The sequence below is a fragment of the Lathyrus oleraceus genome, chromosome 5 (assembly GCF_024323335.1).
Source record: "Lathyrus oleraceus cultivar Zhongwan6 chromosome 5, CAAS_Psat_ZW6_1.0, whole genome shotgun sequence".
NCBI classification, from domain to species: domain Eukaryota; kingdom Viridiplantae; phylum Streptophyta; class Magnoliopsida; order Fabales; family Fabaceae; genus Lathyrus; species Lathyrus oleraceus.
The window spans coordinates 10,412,433-10,423,023 of NC_066583.1; the positions used below are offsets into that span (position 1 = coordinate 10,412,433).

Below are 10,591 nucleotides of genomic sequence, written 5' to 3' on the forward strand. Positions count from 1 at the left end.
AAATCAATTTTCAATTTTAAAAAACTTACTTTGAGAGAAAAACCTTTCAAAATTAACTAAATCCTCTTCTTCTCCAGAATCTCTAATTTACCTAAAGGTTGCAAAAGCTAGCGTGCAAGGGAGAGTTGTTGCCATTATTAGGAGTTCCATGGAGAAAAGTCCACAAACAAAAGGTAATATGGGGGAGATTGTTCTATAATTGGATATTTTATAGTTTAGGACAGTGGAGTTTCCCTTGAAACTCAAGTTCGGCCTAATTCCTGGTGGAAATTTCCATAAGAGATGATTTGTCTTGAAACCTAGATTGGGGTTTTCATCTTGAATGATAGATCCTTAGGGTGCTTGTGTGAATTGGTATGTTTGGTCATAATTATGTATATAGTTGTTGAGTTCATATTTACCTTGATTAATATGTGTTAATATTGATCAATTTTGTGTCTAAGTTATGTTTAAATGGTGTCGCGATGTGTTATATTATGTAATTTCGTGCCTTTATTATTTTTTGTTTTATTTTGGATTGAGTAAACATGTTAAGGAAGTAGTTAGTGTGTTGGGTTGTAATAAGACTCTGATAGTGTGACATCGGGGTTGGAATTCATACTTTTGGATTATTATGTTTGATTCAATGTTCGAACAAGTACTCATATACGAGAAACATTTATTTTATTTTCATTTGATGTGATACCCTGTTTTATTATATGAAATAAATATTCCACAAGTCATGTTATAAAAAATGAAATTTAGGGTTTAAAATGTCACACGACTGGTTAGAACTAATAAGCTTATCCATCAACCCTCCCAACCTATTTGCTAGAACTTTAGCCACCAACTTATACAACGATCCTACTAAGGAGATAGGTTGAAAATCACCTAAAGAAGAGGCAATATTAACCTTAGGAATAAGAGTTACAAAGAAATAAGAAAATCTATAGTGAAGAGATGAAAAGTGGTGGAACTCATCAAACATAATCTCCACCTCTTCCCTCATAAGATTTCAGAACCTTTTAAAGAAGGGAAAATTGAAACCATAAGGCCCCGAGCCTTTATTCTTGTCACACTGAGCCACCACCCTATCTAACTCCTCTAGAAGGAAAGGAGATGTCAAGGCCTTATTATCCTCCTCAGAGAGACACCTGAAGGCTAACCCATCAAGCTTAGGACGAATAACACTCGGTTCCATAAACCTCTTAAAGAAGTAAGAAACAACCTAATGTCAAATCTCGATCACTCATTCTATCCAATAATATATTTTCTTAAAGGCTTGAATGGAATTCCACATGCTCCTACATTTAATAGAAACACAGAAGAATCCCAAATTGGTATCCCCATCCTTAAGCCATTTAGCCTTGGACCTTTGAAACAATTGGGAATCATTCACCCTAAGCAAAGACCATATATCAACAATGTCTTTAGATCTAGTCTTCACCTTCTCAACTAAAAGATTAATGTGATCAGCCAACAAATCTAGATTACCCATAACTACTTTAAGAGACTTGATCTAAGCATCTAGATCACCAAATACCCGTTTATCCCAACTTTTAAGAATAACCTTGAAGGATCGAAGCTTGCCCATAAGGGCATACACCTTCAAACCCTCAATGGAAGAAGACACCCATGGACTAAGGACCAGTTTAGGAAACTTAGAATGAGACAACCAGTGATTATTAAACCGAAAGGATTTTGGCCCCCATAACTAGTTATCATACTTCAGAATGATAGGGCAATGATCAGAAATCAAAATTTACATATTTGCTTATACTTAAAATTTAAACATGTAACTTTAATTCTATTATATTTTATATACCTCTACCATACTTCCTTCATTTTAAAATATCAAATTATAAAATACATACCTTAGTTTTTGTTTAGATGTTGTAATTAATAACAATAATTAATGATCATGGATGTGTTCCAAAATGACAGGAAAATATGCAAGTGAAGTTTGTTTGCTTTTTCAATTCAGAAATAGGCAACGGTTGTAAAATGTTATAGTAGACAAAAGTTTGCAACACTTAGTAAAAAATACTGTTGAAAGGGTGTCTTTCATCAAGGATCCCAACCTTGTGAAACAACACTACTTGACCTATAAATTGATCATTTTGTATTTAGAAAAAACAAGTAACATAAAATAACTCCTCTTCATTGTAGATTCCATAGTTTCAACCTATATACTTTTGAGTTTTCATCTGTCTTGTGTAAACTCGAATATAGGCTAAATTTTCTTGGGCATTCCTGCATGTCGACTCTAAGAAATATAAAGAGTGCTTGAAATACTATTAGGATAGTGATTAAATTCATAATTTAAGTATGGATCCATTCAACTTAGAAACATTATTTAACAGTTTAATAACATTACAAATAATGGCTGAAATTACAGTCATCGTCGACACCATTTTAGTTTTAATTATTTGTCAATTTGTGTTTATATGGATTATTTGATTTATCACATATTTGTAATCATGTGAATGTGTATTATTTTTTAACAAATGCTTGTGATTCGTTTGGATTCATTTGTATTCATTTTCTTCGGCTATAATTAGTATTATGCCTTTGAGAACCCCTCCGTTCAATGTTTTAGTGTATGTATCCATGCAAATATTTCATTTTTAGCCTAGAAATTTGAATTATATCAATGAGTTAAGTATTGATTGAATCACAAATTAGAATGCTTGAATCATAAATTAGAATGCTTGAATCTAGGTTGCAGAGATGCTTGATTCAAATCATGCATAATATGCTCGAATCATGAACTCATTTGAAAGTTGGGAATTGCCTCTTCCTTTCTCAAATCATCTTATGATGGAGCATGAGCTCTCGTGGTATATTCTGCCCCGCGACAATAGTGAAAGCATCTTGAAATTAATTAAGATTTTATTTTTAGCTTTTAAAAAAAAAATTAAATATGATAATTTCATTGGGAAATGTGGTTTTAACTTATTTAGGAATCCGGTGACGCGCCGACGAAAGAGGGCATCACTATTAGTTGAATAATTTCTACAAATGAATATTGATTCTCATTATAATAAATGATTGCATTTTGTATAAATAGAATTGGTAGACGAAAAGCGTTGTTTCGGTCTCTTACTTGTTATTTGACTAATTCATTATGATTTATTACTTTTTCGCATAAAACCAATTATTTGTGTTGCCTTAACGAAACATAGGAACGAAAGATAGCGATAGTTGTATTTGATTTCAGTGGATTCGACAAACCATTTATACTAAATCGATATAGTCGTATACTTGTGGCCTATCAAGGGTAAGAATTTTAATTCTGATGAAATGTTCAGTGTGCAAAATAGGTTACTTTAGGATAAGCAAGAGATTAAGTTTGGGGTTGTGATCACATTCTTTTATTACATAATATTATGAGAAAATATTTACGAAATCGATGGAATAATCAGAAAATGCCAAGCTAAAGTGTGGAAGATATTAGCAAAAACTACCAAGAGGAAGAAATTTGGACTTAGAGAAAATTTGAAGGAAAACAAAAAAAAGAAACTTAATTCACCTATGTTTTTCACGTGACCGCGATGCTAACATCATGGGTGCTATAATGTCACAGTGTGGCCGTAATACACACTAACACAGATGCTATGGTGCGCTTCTCTAACACATAGTAATTGCTATAAATAGGGTTTTTTGGCTACTTTTTTAGGGCTCCAATTTTGGAGACATAAAGTGATTGCTTGAAGTTCTAAAGCAAGAACTTTGAGGGTTTTGGAAGTCATTGAAGATATTTATCTTCCTTGAGACAAACATTTTTGTACCTTGTTGGATCATATAGTTGATTGAGATTAATTGAATTTTTTTATGTTATTGTTATTATTTAATTGCTCTTGATTTTAAATATTTTTGTGTATTAACGAGTACATAAATCGATATCAGATGAGTATGAATTATTTATTGTAAGTCTATCGATATGATCTTCGAAACATATTCAACTTAATAATTAACTATGAATAGATAATTATAAGTTGTGGATTTTGAATTAACGAACGTAGAATATCTAGTTTAACTCTAAATTGGCCTAAGGAATTAGAGAATTATTGTGTAAATTAGTGAGTTGTACACCAAAGAATTGATTGCGATGGTCTTGTTAATTTACCATAGGACTTTAACATATGAGTAATTCAATTAATACAGAGTTTACCAACAAGTATAAGTAGAGGAGTCAGAATAAAGATATAATCACCTTTAATCATTGAATTTTATTCCGTAAAGTTTCTCAATCTTATTTCGTACCAAATCGATATTGACCCCCCTCTATTATTTACTTTAATTTGCACTATTGTTACCTTGTTAAAATTCTCAATCCCTATGGAAACGAATTTAATTTATTACTTTGACGAGACTAGTACACTTGCTAGAATTTTTCATCAATAAACTATGGGGTTTGTTGAAGAAGGAAATAAATATATTGTAATTAAATTTAAGAACTCAATATATGGACTTAAGCAAGCTTCTTGTCAATTGTATCTCAAGTTCAATGATACTATTATGTCTTTTGGATTAAAGGAAAACGTTGTCGATTGAAGTTCATGTCTAAAGGCAAGTGGGAGCAATGTTATTATTGTAATCCTTTATGTTGATGATACTTTTCTTGCAACTAATGGTCTTAGTTTCTCTCTGGCAACTTTTAAATGAAAGATATAGGTGAGGCAAGTTATGTGATTAGAATAGAATATTTTGTGATATATCATAAGGATTATTAGGCTTGTATAATAATCATATATTTATAAAGTTTTAGAAAGATTTAGAATGGATAAATGTCCAACATCTCTTATTGCAATATAGAAAGGAGGAAAATTTAGTCACATGCAATGTCCAAAGAATGACTTGAAAAGGAAACATTTGGAAATTATTCCTTATGCATTTGTTGTTGGGAGTTTAATGTATGCTTAAACATGTACGAGACTAGTTATCCGTTTTGTAGTTAGTATGCAAGGCAAACGCCATAGTAATCTAGGGATGGACCATTGGAAAGCTACTAAGAAAGTATTGAGATGTTTGCAAGGAACAAAAGATCACATGTTTACTTATAGGAGAACATATCATCCTGAGGTTATTAGATATTCAGATTTAGATTTTTTTAATTATGTAGATACGAGAAAGTCAACAATTGGTTATGTGTATCTTTTGGATGGATGATTGATATCATGGAAAAGTGTGAACCAGTATGTCATTGTTGAATCCACAATGGAGACTGAATTTTTTACATGCTTTGAGGCCACAGTCTAGGCTAATTGGCTACTTAACTTTAATTCAGGACTTAGATTTGTCAGTAGTATTTCCAGGCCACTGAAAAATATATAGTAATAATTCTGCGACGATTTTCTTCTCCAAAAATGACAAGTATTCTAAGTGTTTTGAGCATGTGGAATTAAAATACTTTTTCTTTAAAGAAGATGTTTAGAAGCATAGATTATCAATTGGTCACATTAGCACAAATGTTATGATTGCTGACCCTTTGATGCAAGGGTTACCACCTAACTTATTTGTTGGACATCTAAAAAACACGTGCATTATAGTTGTTAATTAATTGTGATGTTTTATTGATGTATGTGACTCTCAGAGCTCATTTATGTAATGTTTCTGATTTATTTTATTTTTTTATTTATGAATTCATGCAATTAATGATAATGAGAATAAATTATATTATTAAAAATGACATTATTATTGAACTCGTTATGAACTTCTCAAATAATAATCATAATGAAGAGACGGGTTAATATAGTAGTATATGAAATGAAATATGTCAATTAAATGATATATGACCATCATGACTCTCATTAACTTATATTCTTAATTATGATAAATGATGAAACCAAGGCATGTAAGGTTTATTATTTCACATAATAATTGATGTATTGTTAAGTCACACAAGTCAAATGAGAGAATGTAAGAATATTTTAATAAATATTTAAAATGAATATGTATTATATAAATAATATGAAGATGAATTACTTAAATAATATGAAAATGTTTTATTTAAATAAAATGAAAATGTGTTATTTAAATAATATAAAAATATGTTAGTGTGAAGACGTATGAATAATATATATATTCAGAAAGGATTCTCTTCCTTCCTTAATAGTTTCTCAAACAAATAGCCTTCAAGAAAGGATTTAGAGGAAGTATCAATAGGAATGGGATATATTGAGTCTAGGAGGATTACAATCATCTTTAATAATCATAATGGAACAAGGTACACACTTTAATGCTTTATTTTTGTGAGAATCATATATTTTAAGATTTATTTAAGAACGGTAGTATCTTAATGAATTGTATGGCATGAAAGAATTAATTTACACTACTGATACTTGATAGGATTTTCAAGTGAATTAATATAAGAAGTCTTCGTAAACCTATCAAGATACCATTTTTAAGACCAAAGAGTATTTATATCATTCACATCTTTCTCTATCACCAGTTTACTTGAAAAGAGACTTTTAAATAATATATAAGATAAACAGTGATATATCAAAGATAAAAACATATTTAATCTTAATTTAGATAATCTTTTCCATTTTGCTATGATTGTTTGTTTTATTCATCATTTCTTCATCGTTTACCAGTCAAATTCTTAGAAGAAATATTTTCAAAATGGAATAAAAGAAAAATTACACTTCTGAATAGTCATAAAAAAGGCATCTCAAACCCCTCACTAGAAATACCAAAATAGTGGTTTATTTGCAAAATTTACTCTATGTTCGGTATGCCTTAAAAATTGTTGTGGCGTTTAAAAAAAAAAGAGACTAATTTTAAATTGATTTGATTTTTTCAACTCTCTTTTAAGCACTTTTGGGGCCAGCATGTTTTATAAAATAATTTTTAGAGTGTTACATGTTTTTATGCAAAATTATTTTATAAAGTTTTTTTTATAAAAACTTAAAATAAAAATTTGGGTTGAATATTATTCTTAAAATATTATTTTTTTTCATATTTTATCTTGAACATTTTTTGGGTATCAAGTTTTTTAAAAATTACTATTTAAATAAATTTTTTTAAAAAAATATTTTTGAGATACAAATATTTAAATATATTAAATTTGACTATGTTTTGATCTTCAATAATATATGTTTATATTATAGGATATTAAAATTAGTTTTTTTAATTTACAAAAAACAAATTTTTTAAAAACTTATAACATTTAAAAAAATATTTTTATAAAAATCACTTTTTAAAATAAATTAAAATTTATTTATTTTAGAGATAAAACAAACAAATTTTTAACTTTACCATACAGCTGATATCTAAATTTTCTGTTAACAACAAATTTTCTAAATCCTACATACTTAGAAGCTGTAACTAAACCAATATCTTAATTTGTGGGCATAATCTCTTCCTTCCTTTACTAGTTGTTTGATTGTGAATGTACATTTTTAGATCACATTCTTACATGGGCTTTGTTTTATATAATTAACTGATACTTGATAATTGATAGCCGGTAACTGATAGTTGATTACTGATATTTTATAATTGATAATTGATAACTGATAAGTTAATTTAAATGTTTGCTTAATTAATTGTGACATTAACTGATAGATATAAAATATCATAAAATAATATGTTTAATTAAAAATTGGTAGTTTATTATTGTATTATATTATATTATTAAATTAATTTTTACTTGATAAAAACAAATGTATTAATATATGAAAAATTAAAGATAGCATCAAAATATATTAAATTATATATAAATTTTATAATAAAATTTAACGAGATACATAAATTAATAAAATTGTAATTTTAAATTCAGTTAAATTAATCTAAAATAATAATAAAAATAAATTTATTGTTTAAAATTCTTTAATAAAACTGCAATGATATCCTAAGTTTTTTTGTTTCGATTGATCTTGAAAATTATCAACAATATTTTAAAATTTATCATATAATTTAAATGTTACTTAAAGACATTAAGTATTTTATATATATATATATATATATATATATATATATATATATATATATATATATATATATATATATATATATATATATAAAAGATAGTATATTTGAGGGTAAGAATAAATTTTTATTAAAATAAAAATATAAATAAAAAAAGTCACAAACTAAAAACTACAAACTTAAAAGCTACTTCAAATAACTTAAAAAAAATTAATAAAAAAGTTATAAGCTAAAAACTAAAAGAAAGTTATTCTACTGGACATTTTAATTAATGTAAGATGAAAAACTAAAACTAAAAATTAAAAACTCTTTTTTGATCTTAGCCAATAGACTCATAATCTACTAGATTAATTTAGTCAAATCATATATGTAACATCAGCAGAATAAGTGCAAGGGTATTTTACTTTATTACTGGCAATCCAAAATATTGGAAATTACATCGTAATTGAACTTACAATAGTGTTTTTCCAAATTATTTTAATAGGGACCTTAAAAACTCTCTTAATATGCTTGTACAATCATGTAACATAGATATCTCAAACTCTTCATCTGCAACAACACCTTATAATACTATCACACTCGCCGGAAGAAAACCCTATTCCAAAACAAAATGTGGCACAGTTGAAAATAGGACATACTCCGAAAAAGCAAGGTCTTGGGCCAACTGGTGCTGCTGCAATAATGTCAACAATACACACAATTACAAAGGTAGAAATAAGGATAAATTTTTATATCATTATATTTTCATACACATAAATTTATTTCATACATATAAATATTTTAATAATACACTCACAAACCATTGCCACAATCTCTGAACACAACAGGATTACGGTTTCGGGTTTAGGATTAAGGGTTCTTATAGTACTCAAGACAATACTTAAATAGATCTAAGAGATTTTGTGAACATCAGCTTTACCTATCGGAGGTAGATCAGCAGCATTATAGCCATTCAAAAATAATGGTAGTACAAGGACAACTAGAACAACTGAAGCACTAGTTTTTGCCATAGCACTATATTTTAATTCTTATCTCTTATCTTGTGTTGCATGGAATAAAATTGGCTTCACCTCAATCCAATTTATAGCACTATATGTTTCCTTAAATGAGAAGATGAATTGATTTACGTGGCTTTGCGTGACAAAGACATTTTGATTAAATTAAGTTAGTTCAAACCGTGTGGGAAGCATGCATATGCATGGTGTTAAATATGAAGGATAATGAACCTACCAATTGATTGTTATTAGAGGAAATAAATAAAATTTATTAGTTACGTAATAGCAAATATGGCTAACTATTAACATGCATTCGTCACAACATTTTGCATTGCATGGGAATCCTTGAGCTAGTAGTTTATTCATATTAATTAAGGTTGGTATCCTTGTTTGTTCTACGGAGAGGAGGTGTGAAGGGAGACACCAAAATTTCCGAATGTATGTAAACTTAAGAGTAAAGTTGGTTTGAGAGTTAGGGGTCTCCGACTTGTTAATCTTTCTCTTTGAATTAATTGGAAGTGGAGACTCATCTCGGGTATCTCTAGTGTTTGGTGGAATATCTTAATTCTTAGATATCGTGATCTAGTTGTCTCCTCTTTATGGGGGTAGAGTGAAATTATGTTCTACAAACGACAAAATTTTAGACACAATGTTGGAACAATGTGTATGACAACAAGATTATGTAACAGGAAGGATACATGCAAAAACTAAATAACATAGGAATTGTTAACACACTTCGGTGCAAAGTCGACTACGTCTGGAGGGAATTATTCCAATAAGATGAAATTCACTCTTAATATTCAGAAGTCACTACTACAAAATATATATTTAGTAACACGATATTACTACGGTCATTTAAGCCGTTGTAGTAATAATTCATCTTAAGGCGCCTGAATTTATTTTTATTTTATTAAAATACATTTCATCACGGACCTTAATAACAACCGTGATGATAGATGAAATATTACATGCTTCAAATCTCAACACCAACAAATTTTTATTTTTCGTTACAAAAAGGGTTTGTCCTTATACTCTTACAAATATATTAAAATTAAAATACCTACCAACACGGTTAATACTAGAAATCATTGTGAATAATACTTACATTTTATCACAGTTTTTATACCAACTGTGATGATAAGTATTACATATATATATATATAAGCAAAGTTATCGAGCTTTAACAAAGAATAGTCGTCTCTCTAAAAACACAAAACCCTAACATCTCTCTCTTCTACGTGCCACAAACTCGTCTCTCTTCTTCCACGAAACTCGCCTTCCTTCTTCTTCATATTAAAAGGTAATCAAGTTCAATGTTGTTTCTTTTTTTATCTTTCTTCTTCTTCTTCTAAAATGTAATCATGTTATTCACACATTTTTTTTCATTTTTCTTTTTATAGGTTCTAATATTCATCACTTTTGAACAACTTTCAAGGTACGCCATTCCTCTACCTATTCATTCTATTTGGTGTTACATAAGGTTTTCATTTGGCGTGGTGTTTTTTTAATTTCGGTTTCACATGATTTTCGTGTGTGTTGGATTGTCTCTACTTGAATCTTTGTTTTTGAAATGGCCAGTTCGTGTTTAACAGATCAAAAAATAATATAAATGGGAAAGAAGTTACCATATTTGTTCCAAGTATGAATGTGTTTTTTTTTTTTCAAACTTTCCGAATCTTATTTAT

At 28.6% G+C, this 10,591-nt stretch overlaps 1 long non-coding RNA gene across 1 annotated transcript; it reads right to left on the minus strand.

Annotated features, from left to right (window-relative positions):
• Positions 1-8,295: 8,295 nt before the first annotated feature.
• Positions 8,296-8,957, minus strand: LOC127086816 (uncharacterized). Its single transcript, XR_007789647.1, has 2 exons — positions 8,831-8,957; positions 8,296-8,584 (listed from the first exon to the last, which is right to left on the minus strand). It is a non-coding gene; the product is annotated as an uncharacterized LOC127086816 (long non-coding RNA).
• Positions 8,958-10,591: the final 1,634 nt, after the last annotated feature.